Source organism: Haliotis rufescens, unplaced genomic scaffold (genome assembly GCF_023055435.1).
Source record: "Haliotis rufescens isolate VD_foot unplaced genomic scaffold, xgHalRufe1.0.p SCAF_15, whole genome shotgun sequence".
Taxonomy (NCBI): domain Eukaryota; kingdom Metazoa; phylum Mollusca; class Gastropoda; order Lepetellida; family Haliotidae; genus Haliotis; species Haliotis rufescens.
Window position 1 is genome coordinate 5,383,435 of NW_025963835.1, and position 24,209 is coordinate 5,407,643.

Consider the following 24,209-nt stretch of genomic DNA (forward strand, 5'->3'; position numbering starts at 1 on the left):
ATCGAACTCAACAAGGACCAAACTCAAAAACCAGAAAAATGTCACCACCTGAGAACCACAGGATCGAGGCACGGATCACAACGGAACAACGTCTTTTGATGACTGGAAGCAGGAGAATCGCAGTGGGCTGTAACCACAGTACAGTATGTTCTTATTGCCAGGGACAACGCAGACGTTCATGATTCCTGTGTAAATCTAGGTCTTGTTCTTGGCAGGGTAAGTAAAGGAGACATAATCTTGATGTCCTATACAAGAGTCACATGTATACACACCTTCCCGAGGCAGTGGAAACTGGACTTTTACAATCAGTTAACTCTCTGCCTCGGGAAGATGCTTATATACAGCGGAGATAACCACTGCCGATCCCCAAAGTATCTCAACCAGCAGCTTCAACATCTTGGCATGAAATTACAGAATTTATGAAATTGAAGGGGTGTATGCAAAAAGCTTATATGTTACAAGTTTTCATTGTTGAGTTTACAGTAAAAGAATGTATTTTTAATCATTTAATCTTGATATTGGAATCGTTTTTTATCGGAGGCATTTTTTTAGACTGTGACAATATCAGAATGTGCAACAAACAAAACATGAAATATTAGCAATTTTTAATCATGGTGCAAGAAGGTCATATGTATTAAAATTATTATGTACGGCGAATAATAGGTATTCGCATGTACTTTGGTATGAACATTCAATGATAGCACGATTAAGATGTTTCTATGGGAATGTATGGAACAGATGAAGAATACTTGAAACTATATTTCATAAAATGTTCTGGATATGTGTTTAAACACTCTTTTAAAGGTTTAGGGGCTGTTGTGACTAAGTTATAAGGCGCTGGCTGAAAAGCCTAACGTTCAGAGATCGATTTCCACTGTGACCAAGCTCTTGTGCAGCCTAAGGGTCAATAATATGACCAGATTCGATCAGTGTTGTCTTTATGCCCGATTGCCAGTACACATCCTTGTGCACTGAAAACACACTCATCCGTTGGCATGTGACAGTATGTTGTAAACCTACGAGACCCGTGAAGATCCGGGATAGAATAGGTCTTCAGCAACCCATACTTGCCATAAAAGGAGACTATGCTTGTCGTTAGAGGCTACTAACGGGATCGGTTGATCAGGCTTGCTGACTTGGTTGATGCAGGTCATCGATCCCAATTGCGTGGATCGATGCTCATGTTGTCAATCACTGGATAATCTGGTCCAGACTCGATTACTTACAGACCGCCGTCACATCGCTGGAATATATTGCTGAGTGCGGCGTTAAACAACAAACAAACAAACCTGGTATGTGTGAGAAAATCCAGTATAAGCCTTTGTAAGTGTGAGAGTTCTGACAAAAATGTCAGCTTTCCAAATAAAAGTTGCACCCCACATCTAGTGAAGTAAGAAAAACACATGCAAAGTTTTACATCAATGTAATTCTGTGTGGCATTGTCAACATCCCCTGCAAAATAGAGATAGTTCATGTCTGGCAAGTGATGTGAAGTTTAAAGTTCTGAACCCTAGAGAAATGCGTTTCCACATACCGATCTTATCAACTGAAAGATAATCTTCATGCAAACCAAACTGAGAGTACTGGAAAGCGATCGGAATGGAAGACACACTTCCAACAACGCCAGATTAAAGAGTAGAATCTCACCAGGTAGATGAAACAAACCATTGACTTGAGACCTATCTGAAACACAAATATCCTAACATAACAATATAATCATGAACACATGCACATGGAAGAATAAGAAACACATGTAAGAGTAATTTACACTGACGTTCAAGACAATACAACCTATACATTATCTATATTCAAGATATTACCAACATGTCTGAGCTGTGCTGTTGTCATCGTCTCCAGAACCTCTTGTTTCATTGTCGACTCGTGGCAGAGTCGGCTATATTTCCTGATACTGCGTCGGGACGTGCTTCTCGGAGAACGGTTTCAGGTCATTAAGCTTTCAACGTTTCAGTCCAAGCAGTCCCATTGTGTGCCTTTGGAATATTTGAGGTTTACTCTACTTTGCCATGAGGCTTCAGCAGGGTAATTTTCTTCGATGGCTCGACTGTGCTGAGGGTGTACTTATACCAGACTTCTCCTGGATGAGGTGTAACAGTCTCCTCCAGTGTGATTGGACCAATCTGAATACTCGCTCCGTACGAAAGACACATGACACCAGAGCTGTGGGATCTTACCATCAACAGATTTACTAATTAAGTGTAGTGAGTATGGTTTTACGCCGCTTTAGCAATATTCGAGCAATATCACGGCGGTGGACACCAGAAATGGGCTTCACACATTGTACCCATGTTGGGAATCGAATCCGGGTCTTCGGCGTGACGACCCAACGCTTTCACCACTAGCCTACCCGACCGCCCCTAATTATGTGTAATTGCAATCGGTAAATTATCAGGTGCTTGTTCGCCTGCACCACCAAGGCCATACTACCTTGATGACAAGGTGACTGTAAGCTGGCTCACTCTTGTCCTGTAAAAGCTACACACCATATAGTTACATGTGATATTTCTATTGAAATGATAAATTTGTAATATTACACTTGATCCAAAATAGTGCGTGCACTGTGCACAGTGAAATGCAGTGTTTTAGATGACTTGTCCACCCGTGGCCGATGTATAAGATTCTCCCTTTGCACCTGAAAAAAATATTATTTATCTTCATGACAGTTGACATGACTGGTAAACAGTATAACAGCTGATCTATCATATACTAATTTTCTCTGACTTGCACAAAACCAAGTCTGTTAAAATTCCTTTAAGATGAAATTAATCAACTCTGGGACGTGTCAGCAGAACAGAAATTTCAACTTGTTGAAGTTTAGGTATACTTGGCCGTTTTTACCGAATCTTGTAATTGCCGTTTTGCAGTTAGGCAGATTTGGCTATCAGCCCACACGGACTCGGTGCTTCATTGTTTACAAGTGCCCGAATGTTATTTAAAGCGGTGAGTGAGATGCTCAGTATAGACATACGTTTGGAACAGGTAATGTAATGTACACCAATGCATGAACGTACACTGTGTAAAGGGGTTTCGTTGAAAGGTAGTCCAGATGTCCACATGTCCATATTTTGAGCATGAGTAGGCTATTGTACACCTGTATTTCAATATTAAACGCATATGACTTACAGGCTGTAATGTCCGCGTTGGTGTTGACATGGTTGAGCATGCAGTCATATGCGTTTAATATTGAAAGATTTTGGAAACTCGACTTTTCCCCTTGGGTTTTGGTAATACTTTACTGAGGAATTCATTCTTGATATTGTGACTGGTACGCTGTAGTTGCTAAAAAATACATACACAATCATACACGACGGTCCCATACCAAAACGGCACAAGCCGAAGTCGCCTATGTTGTATTAACTAAACAGACAGAATATGGTGCAAAGTTAGAATCCTAGTATTTTTGGTGAAGTTTATTTTTTGAAATTCAGAACTATGATGTTATTAAACCTAGACGATTGATCTCCCTGTAAGTAACTGTCTTGAAAGTATGAAGCACAGAGGCTGAATCACCTCATATATGCTATTGTCACCTCATATATGCTATCGGTTGCCTCTGTGTTCTTGTGAATAGAGCGTCTGTGCACACATGCACGCACACAGTGGATACTCAACGCTATGCTATATAAGTGCAAGAATCTTGTATGTGATGTTTTACCTCACCTCCATTTGGTTACAGTGATAATTGTGGTATGATGCTGATTTCATGTCAACATTGAGTTTTCTATTTTCGATGTTCTTCAGGTTACAGAGAAGTGTAATAACCTGCCTACGTGTGTAAGGAACTAAAGATGGACATTACTGTAAGTAACCACAAGAATGTGAAGTACATGTCACAATAATGAGTTGTATGTCCAGTTTACAATCAAACACCCGTCTCTGTGTTAAGGAATGAAATGCGATCACAAAGAAAGTATGCATCTCACTCCGATGGACAGGATTGTTGCTCGTCTTTCCCCTGGCTTGATTTGTTGGTACTACTAACAGGCCATGGCATAGCTGAAATGTTGCTGACTAGGTCAATAGAAAGTAGTTATTGCTCCAGGTAAACCAGTGACTGATAGCATGAACAACAGTCCTCATCGTCCAGGTACGATGACATACAATCATCATCAGTCTGTGAGAGCTGGTGCCTGTCTTGCATCCCCCAAGCATGATTCACAGTTACATGAGAATGTTTTTCTGATAAAATCTTGTTTGTGTTTGCATATTTGTAACCTAGCAATATTCCATCTGTATGACGACAAGGAGATGTGTTTCTATGTAAAATGGAGAGATCACTTTACTAAAATACTTATTTTAACCAATAAGCCACAAGGTTCAAATTATTACTTTTTAATATGATGAAAGTTAAATATTTAAACTGGACAATAAAAACAATGATGTTTCAGAAATGAGAATGAATTGATTTCATAGGATGAAATGTGCTTCTGCAAGGGGCGCAGGTGGGTAGCCTAGTGGTTAAAGCATTCGCTTGTGACGCCGAAGACCCGGGTTCGATTCCCAACATAGGTATAATGTGTGAAGCCCATTTCTGGTGTCCCCCGATATTGCTGGAATATTGCTAAAAGCGGCGTAAAACCATACTAACCCACTCACTCACTTTCCGCTTGGTGCTAATGACACTTTTATTGACTAGAAAAGCTTCATGATTTTTGTGTCTATATTTTGTTTTGCAATTATTTATTCTCAGTGTAAAGGATTGGGCACAAATTATCACAACTTACATCGCCCCTCTCATCGATTTACATGTATACTTATATACAGTTAATATGTTAAATGACAGAAAGGAGAGAAAAGAAACATATTTACTTAAACATTGCTCACTGAACATTTTTGGTTTCTTTATATATTTATGTACATTCCTACAGATGTTTTCATTGACATGATTACCCATTGCCAACAATGTCAATATTTTAACATCACAAGTATCTTCATGGTTAAGTCATGATCAAGAGCTTCAGACTGATGTGAATACTTACAGGTAACCCATGGCCTGTGAAACTGATTAATCAGGGTGCTGATGTACGAAGCGATCTTAGCGCTAAGGTGATCATAACTCCCATACGTTAACAAAGACTTACGACAGTCGTCGTGCTATCGGCACCCTGGTATACATGACATAGAGCCATGTGACCAGAATCCTGATGCCACGATACTCAACATATCCAGCTACGATTCAAGAGATTTTCAGATTTGGTAACTCGGTGATGCAGAGTTTCTGATTAATGTGTATCATCACAAGTATTTCATGGTTCCTTTTCCTGATGAGAAAAGTCACAAATTATCCCAGTGATTTATCCATATCAGGGTAGACAACTCTGTAAAATGTTAGCGTTCATGATGTGCCAATTTCAGGTAAAACAGGAGCCTTGTGAAGATAGTCCATCCTCTCCAGAGTGTGAGAGACCTCGGAAAAACTGCATGGACGTTGAGGTGCCAAGTGACGACCGTTTTCTGTGTAAGTAGCGAGGAAGGCATTGAAGGGAACGAAAGCAAATTGTTCTTACCTCTATCGGCCAAGCCAAGCAATGAACATGTTCGGGTGTAATGTGTTTTGCAATGCCATTATTTCCCGTACAAATCATTAACTTCTGACAATTTTGACAGGGGCGGTCGGGTAGCCTAGTGGTTTAGCGTTTGCTCGTCAAGCCGAGGCCCCGGGTTCGATTCCCGACATGGGTACAATGTGTGAAGCCCATTTCTGGTGTCCCCCACCGTGATATTGCTGGAATATTGCTAAAAGCGGCGTAAAATCATACTCTCTCTCTCACTCACTCATTTGACAGTCCTCATGTGAATAAGTTTAAGGATTGATAAACATTGTGGAAAGCTCAGGATTTGTTACTCTGTGCCACCAACAAAGAAGTGACTTTAACAATTTTAAAAAATCAAATTTAAGAATGATATGTCTAATATAAATGCTGAATATAGTTGTTTGGAGGATCCTTGATTCAAAGATTCTCAATAATTTCTAATGCTGGTAAATAGTTAATAATGTTTTGTTTATATTTTGATTGACAGTGATTAAGTAGGGCTTAATGCTACTTTTAGCAGTATTCTATTAATATCATTCCCGACAGCTCTAGAAATACCTTCACCCATTATCAACCTTGTCTTTGTCCTGACAAACGATTGTACCATCACATTCATCACATATGACAATATCACTTCTTCATCACATTTAATGATTGTGCTGCTGCCATGGCATTGTGGACAATTATATATGTATTTCCAAAAAGTAATTGACACCTGTGTTGTACATCAGATTGTGAGGACTGCAACAAGGAGTATGAAGGAGACTGTTCAGTACACGGACCTCTTCTCATGGTGGCCGACACACAGGTATTCTCCATATATTATAAACCTATTCATTGGGATCGCTATTAAGTAAGAGACTTCTTTCTATAGGCATTAAAACCTATTGTGAGGTTTTACTTTCCAGTCGGGTTAAATCTCATAAACAGGGACGTTGTAATGTCCCTGGGATTTTATATAATATCCCAGGGATTTTATATGATGTCCTGGGTATTTTTTTAATATAACTTCCGTTCAGATTGTAACATGTAATGAAATGTAAAATCAAATGACAAATGTTTTCTTTTTATTCCCGAGGATCGAACTCGCAACCTTCATATCTGTAGCCCAGTGAGTGTACCACGAGGCTACAGAGGTGTTGATAAGCCTCACTGGTGTTTAGAATGTCCTTATCAAGATCCGTACGCCAGCAACAGATATTTTACGGGCGTTTCCTAAGGTTCATGGAAAGTATGTTCGAAACATAAAAATAGTGATAAATGTTGTTTTAAGTTTCTTTTTTCGGTTTATAAGCATGGAAAAACACTATCCCTCGATTTTGGTAAACAGCATGCCCTGGGGGTCGGGAAAAACCGCGGGGGCTTCGCCCCCTTGGTTTTTCCCTCTCCCAAGGGCATGCTCTGTCTACCAAAACCTCGTGAGTGTGTTTTCTCTAATACGTAATATTAGCATAGTACAGTTTGTATAAGCTTAATTGAAATTTAGATCGTGACAAATTGACATGCTCATTGTATTATATTCACAATGACTTCTCCATTGGGGCATTGTTTCAGGAAGCGCCAGGGAGTGCAGACAGGGCATGGAAGACATTGCCTGTTGGTCTGGAGATTGAAGAATCCGGGATCCCAGGCGCTGGTCTTGGAGTTTGGGCGTCTCATGACTTTGATCCACGCACCTGCTTTGGGCCGTATGAGGGAGATGTCGTCATAGATGAGGTCACAGCTCATGGATCAGGTTACAGTTGGCATGTAGGTGTCACACACAAATGTTCAAACGTATTAGCAGCTCTTTGAAAAGAATATATAAAACGTCTACCCGAGGGAATAATCAGGCCTGATTATCAGACAAAATAGGTTCCACTGGGCGTAAAATGCAGTGTCAGTTACATGAACGGACAACTGCAAATCAGTGATGACACATCATCAATTGTTCTGCTAGGTTTTCAGAACCATGAATTTTTATTCATGAGGTTAGAAAGTTATAATGTTGTATTGAGCTGACAATATGTTGATATAATTATATTTTGTCTTTCATTCATCTAATTGTAATCATTATTATGATTTAGGAGGCATTTATGACACGGTTTGGGACTTTTGTTATTTCATTCCTGATCCAATGAGCATTTGTCACTAAACATATGGTGACCATTGATATAGTTACATCTTCAGGACAATTTGTCAAAAAGGAAAGCAAGTGTCATCTAAGGTTTACATCCCCATGGGTGCCACTAGTGCTCATGCTGATCTGGTGTTAATGCATGTGAATCAGAAGTTCTACTTGTATTGGCAAATGAAGGTAATCAGGTAAATCAACGATCTTATATAGTTCAATGAGTTCCTCATCAGTGTCATGATCATTTAATGAAGGTAATCGGTACATTTTCATCTCATTTATTCAAATAGGTACAGATGGAAATCCCTCACAGTTTGTAGATGGTTTGTTTCACTCTTGCCACTTTGTTATGTCAAAGGATTTACATTTATTCTAAAATTGGGATTTCATATTTCTTTTTAATCAGATACATGCAGTTGGACAACCTTCCCACTTTGTAGATGGCCAAAACTGCAACACAGTCAACTGGATGAGATATGTCAATTGTGCTCGAACAGAGGAAGAACAGAATCTGACAGCATTTCAATACAATGGTCATATCTACTACAAAGTATACAAGAAGATTTGTGTTGGTTCTGAGCTGCTTGTCTGGTATGGACACAAGTTTGCAAGGAACCTTGGTATCGAGAGACAACTTAAACTTGAAGAAGGGCTTACAAAAGGTAGATGCCAGAAGAGGCAGTGTAGATAATGGAAATAAGTTTGATTTACATATCTAAGCTCTAAGGCAGTGGATTGGCACTCAGACATCCTCTACCTATACGCCAATGCCAGCAGCAGTTTGCCTCACTCGGACCTGACCGCCCCATAGATAATGGAATTAAGTTTAATTTACATATCTAAGCTCTTAAGGCAGTCACCCAAAAGAAAGCAATACTGGACAGGTCCAAAATCACAAATTCATCTTTTACGTACTGTGTAGAAAATATATGTCAATATGTTTTGTTTCTGTCATGATTTAAGCCAAAAGATCTCATCATGGTAAAGATTCCAATGATCTATACTGTTTGTATTACATTAACAACATATTATTGGACATTCTTCTCTTAGAAGCTGTCAACTTTTTATTCATCCTATCTTACACTGTGCTTTTCTTCCTTATGGACCCCTGAAGATCCGGGGTAGAATAGGTCTTCAGCAACCCATGCTTGCCGTAAAAAGCGACTATGCTTGTCGTAAAAGGCGACTAACGGGATCGGGTTGACAGGCTCGCTGATTTGGTTGATGCTAAGAAGACTATGAGGGAAATATTTGTACAATTATCACTTGTCCCAAACTTGATTCAAATAAAACTGTTTTCTATAAAAAAAAATCAAGGGGGAGGCAACTGCCCCCCTGGCTCTGGGTTGTTGAAGAATTTTCAGTTGCAATTACACAGTGGACAAAGACACTGTGAACATGTTAAGGAAAGGTCTACTATTTAGTGAAAGATATTTATGACTGAAAAATTATTGATTAATCATTGATAATGCTTTGTCCATATGATTGGAAATGTGTGTTTTACATTGCATGCATGTAGGGGAATCAAGAGGCGCAAAGAGAGGTTCATAATATTGCACTTGAAATTCGTCCTTCGACATATAATTCTACTAGAAACAAATATCTTTGATATGCCTGTGTTATATTACTGACAACGCTATTTGTAATCATGGGTTTTGGACATATCAAGAATAAAACTCGGGTCTTTTTCATGGCAAGCAAGCACTGTAACCACAACCCCTTTCATGCATGGGAAATGGAGCATCGTGACCTTGTAAAAGTCTTATTTACCATTGGATCAGCCCTACATAATGCATTTATGAATGTCTTTCCAGATACCTACCCATGTGACAGATGTGACAAAGGGTTCTCGTCCGTGAGGTTCTTGTGGAAACATTTGATGAAGATGCATGGAGGAAAACTGACAGCTCAGTTGAGGTTCATAGTAAACACTCAGGGCGTTAACGTCCATGATTTTATTGGGGTTATAGAGAGACAGCTCCTGAGGAAGAAGTGTCGCAAATGTGGGAAGGAATTCAATGCAAAACGTCAACTGCGTGAACACAGATGTCTCAGAAAAGTGAAGCCTTTTCCGTGTAAAGAGTGTGGGGAAACATTTATACAATTAAGTGAGCGTGATAAACACATGAATGTTCACGGTACATGGACATTGAAATGCAGTGTGTGCAGGAAGGTATTTCCAACCTCTGGTGTCTTGAAACGACATAAGAAGATTGAACACGTCGAAGGAAAACCTTTTTCATGTGAAGTGTGTGGGAAATCATTCAAACGATCACACCAGCGGAAGGCACACATGATGTCTCACGGTGAAATCAAGCCCTTTCCATGTTTTCTGTGTGGGAAAGAATATAAAGGATCAGATTCCCTTAAAAAACACTTGGTTACTCATGAATAGACTCTATACAATTAGGTAGCCAGGAACCGCATTTAGATGCCCGTGACCCGAAGACAGATAACACTCATCACAGTGGAGTTAGTAAGAAAACATTTACACGATTAGGACCCCTGAACGTACCCATGGCGTCTCACAGTGGAGATAGATAGACCTTATTTATGCAAAGAGTGTGGGAAGACTTGTACACAATTAGGCAGCCTGGAATTGCGTATAAGGCATCACAGTGGAGTAAGACTTTAAACATGTACAGAGAGTAGGAAATCAATACATTCATGTGCATGCTTCGTGAAGACAGATAAGAGGCTTCATAGAGGAGTAAAATAATTTGTTTAGTCAGCTAACATGAATCAAAATATTTGATGTCGCAGGGGTGTCAAAGCCCCTAGATGAAGCGAGCTTGGGAAAGCATTCAGACAATGAAGTAACTTCAAGATGCACTTGCGACCCTACGGTGGCATTTAATCTATCCAAGTAGTGAGTGTGGGAAAGCCTTCAGACAGTCAAGGAGCCTCAAGACACATGGGTTCCCGCAGTGGTGTCAAAAGTCTGGCAGCCTGCAGATACACATGAGCTGCCACATTTAAGTTTTAACGTTTGGTCTCAGTGACTCCAGGGAGGATTCTGGGTTAGAATATGATTGTCTTGAAAAAAAGTGACTAAATGGATCAGGTGATTAAGCCCTGTGACTTGGTTGATTGCATGTCTTCCCAGACGGCCTAGATTGTTGCTCCATGATCTGCAATGTCAAGACTTGATTATTTACATGCCACGGTCACATAGATGGAATATTGCTGGTTGTTTTTTTAAAGGCCAGAGTATTTCACACGTGTGAGATATATATAAGCCTTGCCCATACCCACCAAGCTGTGGGATGCCTGACATATGAGCCTGATAGAGATCTCTTGTTTGGCCATGTGACTGTGTAGGCGTGTGCCGTATGTCTTCGTATGGCACGTCTAATGTCAATTTGGTGGAGTCTAGAAATGATGAAAATCGTTGAAAAACCATTCAAATTACTGTTTCTTGTCAATAACTACAAAATGTCTACTCTACACTCTGGCAAAAAACTGTGTATGTCTTTTCTACTTTTATAGAAAATCTGCATTAGAATTCTAACATTTGAAATTTTAATATATTTAGCTTCTGCTACATTCTTTTCATTTAATCTTTGTATAATTAATCCTGCATGTATACTGAGTTGTAGTTTGAGACTAGGTCAGACCTATCCTCCTCTGCTGTTGAATCAAGGAAACTAGACTTGCTTAATTTTGACCTAGACTTGACTAGGCTTTTAGTAATATTGCACCGTCAAGGTGCAGGACTATCATTCACAGTATGTCATCCATCTGTACTAGTACCAAGTTTACTAGAACCTGAGTTTTATTGATCAAGTCATTACAGTGATGATTATTTTGCAGCGATCCATACTACATTGTTTCACGCAAATAAGTATATAGCAAGGGAGATGAGGTGGTAGATCTATTTAACAAGTTACGAATTGTCAAACCACCTTTTGTTGGGAATGTATATAAAAGTATGTCAATAAGTGGTTCATAATAAGCACATTAGAATGTTGAGTTCAAAGTTATTAAATGCAATGTACTTCTGTCATTGTTAATGTCCTATTTATGTCAGCAGTAGTTTCTGGTTCAGGGGCGGTCGGGTAGCCTAGTGGTTAAAGCGTTGGCTCGTCACGCCGAAGACCCAGGTTCGATTCCCGACATGGGTACAATGTGTGAAGCCCATTTCTGGTGTCCCCCGCCGTGATATTGCTGGAATATTGCTAAAAGCGGCGTAAAACCATACTCACTCACTCACTCACTGGTTCAGAGTTGCAGTTCCAAACATGGTGTAACTGGAGCCTCAAGCAATGATTTTACACACTGACAGAGAAGAATACACCTTCTCGTTTCATCTGTTTTAACAGATATGCACCTGCACAGATATGAGGTGAGGTGAAATGGGGTTTAATGTCACGTCAAAGATTATTGCACTTATATAACGACTTGCATGCACGTGTGTGTGTGGCTGCTTGTACTAGTCTGGACTGATGCCGATTTATTGTGCTTGCTCACTGAGATTCCATGCCGAAGTTTAACATGAATACCCCACTCAGACACAGTATACTGACTCCGAGCCGACCAGTCCTTGTTTTAACCCCCTTTATGCCGAGTGCCAGGCAGGGTAACAACAAGTACCATCTTTTAACGTCTTTTGGTATGACGTGGCCGGGGATCGAACACCGGACCTTCCGCTCTCCGGGCGGACGCTCTGCCACTAGACCACGGACGCGGTTGCACACATATGAACACTCGTCAGATGTAATAGACTCGGTGTGCAATTGTCATCCGGTCTGGCGTTTGGTATTTATGGTGTAAAACAAGGACTGGTCTGCTAGGAGTCATTGTGTGCTTGAGCGGGTATCCATGTTATAACTGAGGCATGGTACCTTAGTGGGCCAGCAAAAGAAATCCGGACTAGCAGAACCATACACGCACGTGCATGCTCTTCGCTGTTTACACATACGTGCAATAACATTGAACATAACATTTAACCCCATTCATTACTAGGGGGTACAGGGCGGTCGGGTAGCCTAGTGGTTAAAGCGTTCGCTCGTCACGCCGAAGACCCGGGTTCGATTCCCAACATGGGTACAATGTGTGAAGCCCATTTCTGGTAACCCCCGCCGTGATATTGCTGGAATATTGCTAAAAGCGGCGTAAAACCATACTCACTCACTCACTAGGGGGTACGGGTGGCCCGGTGGCCGAGTTGCGTCCCTTGGGCACGCCAGAAACCTATGATTATGGGTTCGAATCCCGGTTCACCCCGATTATGTTTCTAGGTTTGTCAGCACCATACCCGTGCTCGCCGGTTTCACCGAAGTGGTAAACGTCTGAGACCTGCATCACTTCGGGCGTTCCTCCCACATTAAGCTGACACGCCGTGATATAACTGGAATACTGTTAAAAGCGGCGTTAAACCCAACTCACTCACTCACCATTAATTACATCCCACCTATCGATACATCAAAGCTAAATGCTTCTAAAACAAGTGAATCGCAGGTCATTTAACTGACTTGGTTGATGCATGTCCGCGTATCCCAATTGCGTAGATCGATGGTCATGATGTCAATCACTGGATTGTCTGGTTCAGACTCGATTATTTACAGCCGCCGTCATATAGCTGGAATATTGCTGAGTGCGGCGTTAAACAACAAACAAATAAACAAACAAACATAACTCAAACCAGAATAGGGTCGCCACTTTAGAACCACGGGATCTAGGCATGGATCAAAGGAAAAAACAGGAGAATCGCAGTGGGCTGTAACCACAGTACAGTATGTTCTTATTGCCAGTGATGAGGCACGGGTGGGCCAGTCGCGATTCGCTGTGCAGAGTTGCGACTCTTGGACACTCCAGAAACCTATGATTCCGGGTTCGTATCCTGATTCGACCCGATTATGTTCGAATCCAAGATTTGTCCTGACTTTGTTTGTAGGTTTGTCAGCACCATACCCGTGCTCGTTGGTTTCACCGAAGTGGTAAACGTCTTAGACCTGCATCACTTCGGGCTTTCCTAGCTCCCACATAAAGCTGACACGCCGCGATATAACTGGAATACTGGTAATAGCGGCGTTAAACCCAACTCACTCACTCTTATTGCCAGGGACAATGTACGTCGTAGATGTTCATGACACCTGTGTAAATCTAGGTCTTGTTAGTGGCATGGTAAGTAAAGGAGACATAATCGTGTAGTCCTATACAAGAGTCACTTATATACGGCGGAGATAACTACTGCTGATCTCCAAAGTATCTCAACCAGCAGCTTCAACAACAAAGCATGACATTCCAGAATGTATGAATTGAAGGGGTAAAAAGCTTATATATTACAATTTTTCATTGTTGAGTTGAGGCGGTCGGGTAGCCTAGTGGTTAAAGCGTTCGCTCGTCACGCCGAAGACCCGGGTTCGATTCCCGACATGGGTACAATGTGTGAAGCCCATTTCTCGTGCCCCCCGCCGTGATATTGCTGGAATATTGCTAAAAGCGGCGTAAATCCAAACTCACTCGCTCACTCACTCATTGTTGAGTTAACAGTAAAAAAATGTCTTGAATCTTTACATCTTGATGTTGGCATAGTTTTTATTTGATGTTTTTTTAACTGACTATGTCAGAATGTGCAACTGACATGACACTTAATTATGCATGAAACATTAAGAAATTTTAGTCACAGTCATGCTTCATGCTCATGTACGGCCCTCACAAATGTCCTTTCTGTATTCACATGTATCTTACTCTGAACATTCAATGATAGCCCAAATAAGATGTTTCTAAAGGAATGTATAAAACAGATGAATAATATCCGAATCCACAATTATGAAACTGTATTTAAAAGTGTCTAAGTGAGTGAGTTATAATTTACGTCAAATCGGCAATATTTCAGCCATATCGTGACGAGAATAAATTAAATATTGACGTGTTTCTTTCAAAGTTTTAGTGCGTGTGGTGGCGTAGTGTTATAAAGTTAGCCTGAAATATTTTCACAAAATCAGTCCCTGGTGATTTGCATGTATTTGATTTTGTTCCTGGGTACATCGTAACTTTTAACGGCCTTTGGTTAATGAAGTGTCAGTTTGACTTCTTCTTTCTTTAGTTTCCTTTCTAAATCTTCGCGTGCTTCATCACTGATACCTGCGTCTCTCGGTATCTCTCGCCAAGCGGCAATTTCCACCTTTATTGAATCGCATATTGAGCAAGTATCCGATCTCGGCTGACTAAAATGTAGATTGAATTCCCTGTTGAAGGTTTCTCTGTAAGTACGAGTATGTTCTTTTACAGGTCCAGTGTAGTCGGCCCCTTCCACCATCGCCCCCTTCCATCATATTGCTCTGGTTCATGCGTCTGAACAAACATCATCCATATTTGTCTGACTGAAAGTTCTTCTGATAAATAGTTTCGTGACGTTTCCGGTCTACTGCAATGAGACACGGGAAACCTTTAACGTGTTCTCGTATCCTCTCTTGCACATCTTCAGCCTTTTCCCGTTGATTGGGATTTTCCCACGTTTATCCTTCATATTGAGATGGAGTTGTATTCTTCGGATCGGTTTTACTGTTTCACTATGAACAGACATGAACGCACTTTTGCTTGTACTGAGCTTTTCTTAATTTTTCAGCAAAATATTCATTTGAAATTGATTCTTCTCTTCTCTTTGGTCCTTTACTTCTGTGAGCCTGCTCTCTGCCGTTTGATCTCTCGTCGTGAAACTAGGTCAAGTACAAATGCATCTTGTTTATCCTTATTTCCAATATCAAGAACATTTTGGAATAGATAATCACATTCGTTGCTAGAAAAACTTGTAGCACTTCATCCTACAACTACGCGGTGCTCCAGATCGGGTTTTGGCTTCTATATTTAAGCCCTAGGTATTGATATAGATAAGTGGTACCTGTTTTGAAGTGGTCGCTATATAAATTCACGTTAAATGCGACGTTAAATTCACTGTTTTGAAGTGAAACTTTAGCTGCACTTACAGTATGCCAGTATGCAAGGATCTGGGTATGAAAATAATAATGTACTGTTCAATCACACCCAAACCGTTGGACAGTAACGAATAACACGCTACACTCCGACAGATTGCTGCATCGACAGAGAGAACAGGATGTTGGTATGATACATCAAAGAGCAAAGCCGACCTCATGTCACCACAACCCTGTGAGTGAGTGAGTATGTCTTAACGTCGCTTTAAGCAATATTCCAGCAAAATCACGGCGGGGGACACCAGAAATGGGCTTGTACCTACGTCGGGAATCGAACCCGAGTGTTCGGCGTGACGAGCGAATGCTATAACCACTAGGCTACCCGACCGCCCCCACACACCACAACCCAAGAAACGCTACATACGAATCGTACTGTTTTTGACCTTAGACAACACCTAAAACAGTATGGAGCTGCAGGATTAAGTAAACGAGTTACGTTTGATGTTTCATGTGAAATGTTCCTTAAAGTCTCTAGTTGACACGTGAAACAGATCAGTAGCGGGTATAGCCGCCACGTGCCGGATGGCGCATTCCATCCTATGTCTCATGCCTCCAGTCAGACGTTGGATCTGTTGATGGGTCAACAACAACCACTCCTGATGCAATGCTGCTTCCAATTGGCGTAAATTTTGTACAGGAGGATCTCGTGCCTGCCGCCCAAGAATATCCCAAACATTTTCAAAGGGGTTCAAATCTGGGCTCATTGCTGGCCATGCAGGGTAGGGTCGTTATTGCATTGGCCCTCATGTAATCCACGACTGCATGCGAACGATGCGGCATGACATTGCAATCCATGTACTGAGGTCGGGTAGCAAGAGGGTGGTTGTCAAAATGAGGAACGACGACTGGCCTCAAAACGCCCCGGATGTACCGAGGCCCTGTTAAGTTGCCCCTCATGGTGACCAAGTCCAACCTGCAATCATGAGAGATACACCCCCAAACTATTACCGAACCCCCGCCGTATGCAACAGTCGGTTTAATGTTCCTGGGGGTGTAGGCCGTGTTCCGGTGCCTCCAAACTCTCGTTCTTCCATCAGTGACGTGGAGCAGAAAGCGACTTTACAAGACATTACAAGACATTCTGCGTTATGCATGCCGATTATTTGCCATCTTGTGGCGTTTGATAATCGCCTTAAAATTCGTGCCATGGTCACACAATATCATGGAATAACTGTTTAAAACCAAACTTTGTACTGCTTTTAGAGATACTCGAGGGTAGCATGATTTAAACTGTTGATATGTGACAACAGTAACAGCTGATCTACCATGCATATACTAATATTGTACTTTTGTGAGAACTTTTCTTGGACTTCCATCAAAACAAATCAGTCAAAATTGTTTTTAGATGAAATTAATGAAACTGTAGAACGAACGGACCATGATCAGAAGATCAGAAAATTCCACTTTTTCAAGTTTAGATTGTTTTGGGCCGTTTTTACCGAAGCTAGTAATTGTTGTTTTGTGGTTTGGCAGTTTTGGCTTCAACCCAAACGGACTATGCCTTCCTGTGACTGCTTGTTTACATGTGTCCCGAAAGTTTCGATGTGGTGAGTGAGATGGTCAGTTATCAGATATCCGTTTTGAACAGGTAATGTAATGTACACTAACACATGAACTCACACAGTGTAAACGGGTTTCGTTGAAAGGTAGTCCAGATGCATGTAGCATCGATGTTTTTTGAACGTCGGTATTGTTTACCTGTAAAGTCAGCGTTGGTATTCAATATACAGTAATGTGTGTTTGATATTGAACGATTTTGCCTTCTTAACTCGACTTTGCGCTTGGGTTTTGGTAATACTTTACTGAGGAACTCATTCATATATTGTTACTGGTGCGCTGTAGTAGCTGAAAAATATATCATACACGACGGTTCCGTGCCAAAACGGCACAAGCCGAAGTCGCCTATGTTATATGTTATCTAAACAGCCAGAATATGGAGCAAAGTTAATTCCTTGTATTTATCGGTGAAGTTTTATATTTGAAATTCAGAGCTCTGATGTTATAAAACTAAGAAGATTAATCTCCCTGTCTTGCATGATTGCATGAAATTACAGATGTAGTTTATTTTGTCGGTTGGTCGGTGGCCGAGAACCAGCTGCATCATACCAAAAGATGGTGCTCAGCCTAAGGGAATAAAAGAAGTAATTGTGTGCTGAGAGTTGTAACTCTGAGTCTGAGTGCCATATCAATGTTAAACATCAACATGATATCTCCGTGGGTTACCAGTCTACAACCAGCTTCGTAATTAGTCTGGAATAACAAACACACACGTACGCACGCACGCACACATGTACGTACACAAGCACACAATAAGTACTCATTGCTATACTATATAAGAGCAATAATCTTGTATGCGATGTTTTACCTCACCTCCATTTGGTTACAGGGATAATTTTGGTATGATGCTGATTTCGTGTTAACTTATTTGAGTTTTCTATGTTCTTCAGGTTACAGAGAAGTGTAATAAACTGGCTACGTGTGTAAGGAACTGAAGATGGACATTACTGTAAGTAACCACGAGAATGTGAAGTACATATAAAAATAAAGAGTTGTATGAGTTGACATGACTACATTATGGTGTATTGCCAACTTGCACCAAGTAAATATTTTTGACATCACGAATATCTTAAAGAATTCATATAAAAATAATGAGTTGTATGTCTATTTTACGATCAAACACCTGTCTCAGTGTTAAGGAATTTAATTCCTTCACAAAGAAAGTATGCATCTCACTCAGATGGATAGGATTGTTGCTCGTCTTTCCTCTGGCTTGATTTGTTGGGACTACTAACAGGCCATGGCATAGCTGAAATGTTGCTGACTAGGTCAATACAAAGCAGTCATTCATGCTTCAGGTAAACCAGTGACTGATAGCATGAACAACAGTCCTCATTGTCCAGGTACGATGGCATACAATCATCATCAGTCAGTGAGAGCTGGTGCCTGTCTTGTATCCCCCATGTAGGATTCACAGTTACATATAGTCATCATATTCCAACTGCGTGAATCGATGATCGTGGTGCCAATCACTTGATTGTCTGGTCCAGACTCAATTATTTGCAGTGCTAAATAACAAACAATAGAAATATGAAAATTACATTTACTCACCAACAATGAGGCTATTCTGTGCTACCTTGTTAAGGACTACAAATAACACACAATATCTTACACATCCATCTTATGTAAAAAAACAACATTTGAAATCTCACTTTCCTCTCGTTGAATACATCACTGCATGCAACTTTCCACTTACTGAAACCAGGGTTCTTGTTATACATAACTGGACCTTACTGACAAGAAAATCTTCAAGGCTTTTGTGTCTTTATTGTGTTTTAAAATTATTTTATTCTTATGAAAAGGATCAGGCACAAATTGTCACCCAAATTGACTTACATCGCCCCCCTCCCATAGATTTACGTGTATACTTACATGCAATTAATACATTAAATGACAGAAAGGAGAGAAGAGAAACATATGTACTTAAACATTGCTAACTAAACATTTTTGGTTTCTTTATATATGTATGTACATTCCTACAGATGTTTTCATGGTTTAGTCATGATGAAGAGCTTCAGACTGATGTGAATACTTACAGGTAACCCATGGCCTGTGAAACTGATTAACCAGGTAAACAAGACCATAGAGTCATGTGACCAGAATTGTGACGTGAGGATACTTTCAACATATTCGCCTCAATTTCACAGATTTTCAGATTTGGTTGCTCAGTGATGCAGAGTTTCTGATTGATGTGAATATTGGTCAAGACACCTTTTACCTGTGAAACTGATGGGAAAAGTCACAGACTATCCCGTGTATTATATCTAGCATAAACCACTGATTCCACCTTAAGGGGCATCTCAGGGCAGACAACTCTGTAAAATATTAGCGTTCATGATGTGCCAATTTCAAATTTCAGGTAAAACAGGAACCTTGTGAAGATAGTCCATCCTCTCCAGAGTGTGAGAGACCTCAGAATAACTGCATGGACGTTGAGGCGCCGAGTGACGACCGTTTTCTGTGTAAGTATGTGGAAGGCGTTGAGGAGAACAAAAGCAATTCTTTCTTGCCTCTATCAGGCAAACCAAGCAGTGAGCATCCAGGTATGAGGTGTTGCATACTACTCAAATGGAAAATGCCATGATTTCCCGTATTAATCATCAAATTTTGAAAAATTTGATGTTACTTTTCCCTATTTCATTCCACGGCCCTCAAGTGTATGTTCCTCAATTCAATTCAAAACTAGATTAAGGTTTGACAAACATCATGTAAAGTACAGGATTTGTTACTCTGTGTCGTGAACAATGAAGCCGTTAAGTACTGCCTTTACCTCTTTAAGAATATAATATATATGAATGACTGTGATTGAGTGATTGAGTAGGGTTTGATGCTCCTCGTAGCAGTATTCCATTAATGTCACACCCACGGCTCCAGAAAAGGCTTCACACATTATTTACCTTGTCTTTGTCCTGACAAATGATTCAAACATCACATTCATCACATATGGCAATATCACTTCTTCATCACATTTAATGATTGTGCTGCTGCCATGGCATTGTGGACAATTATATATGTATTTCCAAAAAGTAATTGACACCTGTGTTGTTCATCAGATTGTGAGGACTGCAACAAGGAGTATGAAGGGGACTGTTCAGTACATGGACCTCTTCTCATGGTGGCAGACACACAGGTATTCTCCATAGAGTAATATTAGCGTAATAAAGTTTGTTTGAGCTTAAATGAAGTTTAGATTGTGACAAATTGACATGCTCATTGTATTATATTCACAATGACTTCTCCATTGGGGCATTATTTCAGGAAGCCCCAGGAAGTGCAGACAGGGCTTGGAAAACGATGCCTGTTGGTCTGGAGATTGAAGAATCCGGGATCCCAGGCGTGGGTCTTGGCGTGTATGCATCCCAGGACTTTGTTCCACGCACCTGCTTTGGGCCGTATGAGGGAGATGTCGTCACAGACGAGGTCACTGCTCATGGATCAGGTTACAGTTGGCAAGTAGGTGTCACACACAAATGTTCAACTTATTAGCAGCTCCTTGAAAAGAATATATAAAACGTCTACGCCAGAGAATAACTAGGTTTAATTATCGAATGAAACACATTCAATTGGACATTGGATCCAAAGCAGGTGGGACATTCATATAACATAAAATGGGGCGTTGATCATGTTTGTTTGTTTGTTTGTTTGTTTGTTGTTTTACGCCGCACTCACATATATTCCAGCTATATGACGGCGGTCTGTAAATAATCGAGTCTGGACCAGACAATCCAGTGATTGACATCACGAGCATCGATCCGCGCAATTGGGATACGATGACATGCATCAACCAAGTCAGCGAGCCTGACCACCCGATCACGTTAGTCGCCTCTGACAGTCATATGAATTGACACCTGAAAATCAGTGATCACACATCATGAATTGTTGTGCTAACCTTTCGTAACCTATGAGTATGACGTTTTTGTCTTTTGCTCATCTAAGCTTAATCATTATATGATTTAGAGAGTATTTCTGACACATTTTTTGTTATTCATTGCTTCATCCATCGGGCATTTGTCACTAAACGTGGTGACCATATAGATATAGTTACATCTCTTTCTTCAAAGGTTCAGGCCAGTTTGCCATCTAAAAGTTACGAAGAAGTTCAGCTCGATGACCTGATGTCGTTCAATGATTGTAAAACCACTCGTTCTCATCAATGTCATGCTGATTTAATCATAATAATTGGTAAATTATGTTTCTTTTATTCAGATACGAACAGATGGAAATCCTTCCCAGCAATTCAAAGATGTTACATAGATGATAAAATTGGGATTTCATATTTCCTTTCAAACAGATACGTGCAGATGGACAACCTTCCCACTTTGTAGATGGCCAACACTGCAACACAGCCAACTGGATGAGATACGTCAACTGTGCTCGAACAGAGGAGGAACAGAATCTGACAGCATTTCAATACAATGGTCATATCTACTACAGAGCATACAAGAAGATTTGTGTTGGTTCTGAGCTGCTTGTCTGGTATGGACACAAGTTTGCAAGGAACCTTGGTATCGAGAGACAACTGGTACTCGCAGGAGGGCTAGCGAAAGGTAAAATGCTGAAAACATAATACTAATAGAGTGGTACAGATCATGGAAATAAGTTTATTGTCTTTCGCTAATTTACATATCAAAACTTAGAAGTCTGTCACCCAAGAGAAAGCAATACTGAACAAGGTTTAAATCACAAATTTATCTCTCATTTTTTTGTGCATATTCCAGAAACTATATGTCAATTTGTTCATATCATGATTTAAGAAACTGTTGTTATTTATGTATGTGAATGTGATGACAGAAAGATTCTTGAGTCAACATTTTATATCACTTTCTATATATGAGTTTGGAATAGTGTGTTTGATTCAGAGGCAACTTTTCCTTTGTCCATTTCATCAATAGTGCTGGGTGACCAAGAGCCACCAAGTGAGGTTAAAAGCATTGCACATGAAGTTCAGCTTATCATTTGACATGAAACAAATATTATTGATGTCCCTGCGTTATATTACAGACAACACAATTTGCATTTAGAGGTTGTGGATGTATCGAGAACCAAACTCAGGTATTTTGCATAACAAGCGAGCACTGCAACCACCAGGCCACCCCCAAACTCTTTCATGCAAGGGTGGTGATGTGGTGTGAAATGGGGCTTAACTCCAGACTGATGCCGATTTATACTGCTAGCCCGTTGACATACCATGCCACAGTTTAACATGAATACCCCACTCAGACACAGTATACTGACGCCAAACCGACCAGTCCTTGTTTTAGCTCCTAATGCAGAGCGCCAGACAGGGTAACAACAAGTACCATCTTTTGACATCTTTTGGTATGAGGTGTCTGGGGATCGAACTCCGGACCTTCCGCTCTCCGGGCAGGCGCTCTACCACAAGACCACAGCGGCGGTCTTTCATGCATGGGGCATTGGGAATGAGGCATCGCATCATGTAAAAGTCAAATTTACCTTTTCTGCACCAGTCCTACTATTGTTTTTATGAATGTCTTTCCAGATACCTACCCATGTGACAGTTGTGACCTGGGGTTCTCATCTGTGGTGTTCTTGTGGAAACATTTGATGAAGATGCATGGAGGAAAACTGACAGCTCAGTTGAGGTTCATAGTAAACACTCAGGGCGTTAACATTCGTGACTTGGTTTTGGAGACAATGAACCAGCTGAAAAACAGTGACGTGCGGGACATTACCACCGCAGACATTACTGGGGAGAGAAAGAGCCAGGAACAGAACGATGACCCTCAGGACATTAACACCACTGACATTAGTGGGGACAGCAAGAGCCAGGAACAGAACGATGACACTCAGGACGTTGACATCCGTGACAGTGACACTAATGAAGACAGAAGCAATGGTGAGGGACCATCAACAGAATCCAATGATGCCCAGAAACATGGACAGCATGAGGGTAGGCCACTCCACCAATGTGGTGAGAGTGGGAAGGAATTCAATGCACAAAGTAAACTGCAGACACACATGATGTGTCATAGAGAAGTCAAGCCTTTTTCTGGTAAAACATTTACAGAAGCAGGTAACCTGAAGACAGATATGATGCTTCACAGTGATATAGAACCTTATTCCTGCAGAGAGTGTGGGAAAACGTTTAAAGAATGTGTTCTTCTGGAGGTACACATGGTGTGTCACGCTGGTGTGTCACCCAAAGTCAAGCCTTACTCATGTTCGGTGTGCAGGAAAGCGTTTTCACGAACAAGTTACCTGAAGAAGCACACGTGTACTCATGATGTGGGCAGGCCTTATACCTGCATTGAATGTGGGGAAGAATTTAAGGAGCCAAGCAACCTACACGCACACATGGTGACTCACACTGAAGTCAAATCTTGTGAGTGTGGTGAGTGTGGGAAGAAATTCGCTTTACCGTCTCTGCTGCGTAAACATATGGTGTGTCACTCTGAAGTTAAGCCTTTTTCATGTGAGGAATGTGGAAAAGCATTCTCACGATCCGGTGTCCTTCGAAAACACATGAGTGTTCATAATGGAGTTAAACGTTATCCGTGTACGGAGTGTGGTAAGGCATTTGTAAATGCATATGGCCTTCAGAAGCACATGCATAGTCACGGTGTTGTCAGGTCATATGAGTGCTCTGACTGTGGGAAAGCATTTAGCAACTACAGTAAGCTGCAGATACACATGCGGTCTCACACTGTAACGAATACACATAAGTGTGGTGAGTGCGGGAAGGAATTCAATGCACCAATTAAACTGCAGAGCCACATGGTGTGTCACAGCGGAGTAAAACCTTATGCATGCAGAGAGTGCGGGAAATCATTTGCACAAAGTGGAAACCTGAAGGTACACATGGTGCGTCACACTGGAGTAAGAGCTTACTCGTGTGGAGAGTGCGGGAAAACGTTTACCCAATCAAGTAACCTGAAGACACACATGAAGCGTTGTCACAATGGAGTATGACCTTGTTCATGTGGAGGGTATAGGGGGTAAATATTTACACAATCAAGTAACCTGAAGACACACATGAAGCGTCGTCACAATGGAGTATGACCTCGTTCATGTAGAGAGTACGGGAAAACA

At 40.9% G+C, this 24,209-nt stretch overlaps 1 pseudogene; it reads left to right on the forward strand.

Annotated features, from left to right (window-relative positions):
* LOC124134989 overlaps positions 1–24,209 on the forward strand; it is a 54,918-nt pseudogene that overhangs the window by 10,865 nt on the left and 19,844 nt on the right.